Source organism: Triticum urartu, chromosome 4 (assembly GCF_003073215.2).
Source record: "Triticum urartu cultivar G1812 chromosome 4, Tu2.1, whole genome shotgun sequence".
NCBI lineage: Eukaryota > Viridiplantae > Streptophyta > Magnoliopsida > Poales > Poaceae > Triticum > Triticum urartu.
The window spans coordinates 447,063,735-447,067,179 of NC_053025.1; the positions used below are offsets into that span (position 1 = coordinate 447,063,735).

General features: G+C 49.7%; 1 pseudogene; it reads right to left on the minus strand.

The window, feature by feature from the left end:
- Positions 1–2,202: 2,202 nt before the first annotated feature.
- On the minus strand, positions 2,203–3,152 carry LOC125554788 (annotated as a pseudogene).
- Positions 3,153–3,445: the final 293 nt, after the last annotated feature.

Here is a 3,445-nt window from a genome sequence, read left to right on the forward strand (position 1 = left end):
AGTACAAGCATGAGGTTACAACGCTTACAAAGCAATGTACGCTCTAGGCATGGTGTACAAGCATGGGAGCAGATTAGAACAGGAGGTATGCTCAGCCCCAATACAGAAATAGGAAACTACGCGCCAGGGATGATGTTTTGTAACCCAATGACGCCCGCCTTGGCCCAGAGGCGCGCCTCGTCCTTGATGGTATTGGAGATGAGGGTGATCGATGGCCTACCTCCGTCAAAGATGCATGCGTTGCAGTGCTTCCAGAGCCACCATGCTGTCAGGATAATGAGGGAGGACAGGCCCTTTCGCATGGAGGCCGGCGCATGGTCAAGGGAGGAGCTCCACCAGGTCTAAAATGGTGTGTCGGGGTTGCGGAGGCTGATCATTGCATGAGCCCAACCGAGGATCTCGTGCCAAACCTGGCAAGAGAATGGGCAGCCTGCGAGGAGGTGATGCATGGTCTCCTCCTCTTGATCACATAGTGCACAAGCGTCCTCGTGTGGTAGGCCGCGGCGTGCTAGCCGCTCCGCGGTCCAACAAAGGTCTTGCATGGCCAGCAATAGGAAGAACTTGACGCGAAGGGGTGCCCAAGGTCGCCACGTGAGGCGCCAATGTGGGTCTTCACAAGCACCGATGAATAGTGCCTTATAGCAGGAGCTTGCCAAGTATGTGGCAGAGGAAGTCCATCGCCATCTAAGCACGTCTGTCTCGGAGGAGAGGTGGGTGTAGCGCACTCTACGCCAGAGCTCGATCGACATATTGCACCATGGCTGCCGGCCCAAGTGCACCACGGATGTCCTGGACCCAAGAATGCAGGTATAGACCGTCGCGCACGTTGCGCTCTTTCCGCAGGCGTCGCGGGACGAGCGCATAGACGAGCGGGGCAATCTCGGCCGCTGATCATCCGTCGATCCAGTGGTCTGTCCAAAACCGGCAGGCGTGTCCTACACCAATCTGCCAAGTCGTGGAGGCTCTGAAGAGGCGGCCGATATTTCTTCTCAAATATTTGAGCAGCTAAGTCTTTTGAGAGTTCCCCATGCAGGATGCAGCCTGACAATCCGAAGGAAAAACAAATGAGAAAAGTATACTTTTCATCCCTCAATTCTTGACGAAGTCTAGATTTGGTCCCTCAACTTTAAAACCGAAACCGGCCAATATTCATCCCCGGTCACGGTTTTGACTGGTTTTGGTGCCGTCCCAACCCGGTTTTGACCGTGCCGACTCAAATTTGCGTACCTTTTCCAAGCCCGCTTAATGTTTTCAAATTCAGGTACTTTTTTCAAATACGTGAACTTTTTAAGAATTTGTGTACTTTTTCCAAATCTGCGTACTTTTTTCAAGTTCACGTACTTTTTTTAAAATCTGGGTACTTCTTTAAAGTTCATGTTGTTTTCTTCAAATTCATGTAATCTTTAAAAATTGACATAATTATTCATATTCATGTATATTTTTTGGATTTGAAAATTTTATGTGAACTTGAAAACATATGCGGAATTGAATATCTTTTACGCGAATTAGAAAACAAATGTGTGGATTTGAAAAATTATGTCAACTTGAAACGAGTATGTAAATTTCATACAAAGTTTATGTATTGAAAAAAGAACACGGATTTGAAAAAAAAATACACGAGCTTTAAAAAGTACATGGATTTGAAAAAAAAGAACGCGGGTTTGAAACAAGTACGTGAATTTCAAAAACAGTTCATGGATTTGAAAAAAGATACCTGGATTCGATAAAATTACACGAACTTGAATACACTGATTTGAGAAAATTACGCAAATTAAAAAAAATCATAGATTTGAATAAAGTACACAAATTTTAAAATAGTTCACGGATTTGAAAAAGGTATGTTTATTTTTGAAAAATTGCACGACCTTGAAAAAACTATGTGGATTTGAAAAGAGTATGTGCATTTCAAAAAGTTCACGGATATGAAAAAATTACGCGAATTTTAGTAAGCACGGGTCAAAACCGGGGTCAGTCAGCACCAAAACCGGTCAAAATCGAGACCAGGGACAAACCTTGTCCGGTTTCGTTAGTTGGGGGTGCAAGTTGTCTGGTTTCAGAGTTAAGAGACCAAATTTAGACTTCACCAAAAGTTGAGGGATGAAAAGTATACTTTTCTCAAAACAAATTGCTGGGAACGGCGAAGCAGCTGCTGGAACGTACGTGGCATCGTTCGAAAGCAAGAGGTAGCTGCTCGATCGAAAATCAATCGGTGGCCTCGTCGCTGAACCCGTAAGTAGGGCTTGAGTTAACTGAATTTCAGTCAGGTGTCGAAATGTTAATGAATGCAGTTCAGGGCCTGACTGACCGGCGAAAACATCCAGTCTGACTGTCCGAGTACTATGGATATGGAATCGCCCTTACGCTCAGCATATACCCTAGTTGGTGTGGCAGCCGGAGATCCTTGATCCTATTCTCCAGCCTCCTTCGCAGCGTTTTGCCAATTGACCTCTTGGTGTGACAGCCGCGGGCGTGGAGCAGCCGGAGTCGTGGCCAGTGGTCGACGAGAGCGGCCAACGAGGCTGGCTCGATCAGGCCACCGGAAAGCACCAGCTGCTCCAGCAGAGGGAGCCTTTTCGCTACCATCGAGATGAAGCTCTCGCTGCGCATGTCGTACCGGCACGTCACGTGGAGGGTCCGCAGCGATGGCGCCCTGCAGTTATCAAGATACGCAGGTCAGGGGAGGTGTACGTGTGACCAGATGGACCGATCGACGCGTCGGATGCATACCACTCGGCGAGGTAGAGCAGGAAATTGCCGTCGACGGGGCCGCGGAAGGACTCGCAGCGGCCGGCGCTGCGCCGCACGGCGGCACATGCCATCGCCTTCCGCCCTGCTGATGGGTCTGAGTCTGAGTCTGAGTCCGCGTCGGAGTCCGAGGCCTCGTCAGCAGCGAGGTCTATGTGCCGCCACAGCAGCGGCTCGTCGACGGCCAGCCGCCGCCACGAGGCGCACGCGCGGCCCGCGCCGCGGAGGATGTCGGCCTGCGGGACCAGGCTCAGGATGAACCACAGGACGTCGCGGGGCAGCTCCGCCCAGTCCCTCCACTCCGACTCCCAAGGAAGACCATGCACATGCTGCACGTCCTTCCTGCGGCGGCGGGACGGCGGATCGGTCGCTGGGGCTCTGGCTCTCCTCTTCGACCTTACTCCCATCTTCTTTCGTTAGGTTTTGTTCCTGCGTCCAGGACGAGCCGCCAAATAATATAAGGAGCAAAGAAAAGAAATATGGACATCTCACTAGCCCTCAACCCTGACCCTCGATGCTAAACCCGACGGACACGAGTCATAGTTAGAACAGATTTTCTATTCCTCACATCTAAATCCCTTGTCGTTGGATTATTGTCTTTAGAATTCGTGCGCTGTATGATGTCAACACGTCAGCTCTTCCTCTATCTCATTGCAATAAAGTATAGGTCCCACTTGATCCCAATAGCGTTTTTATTTTT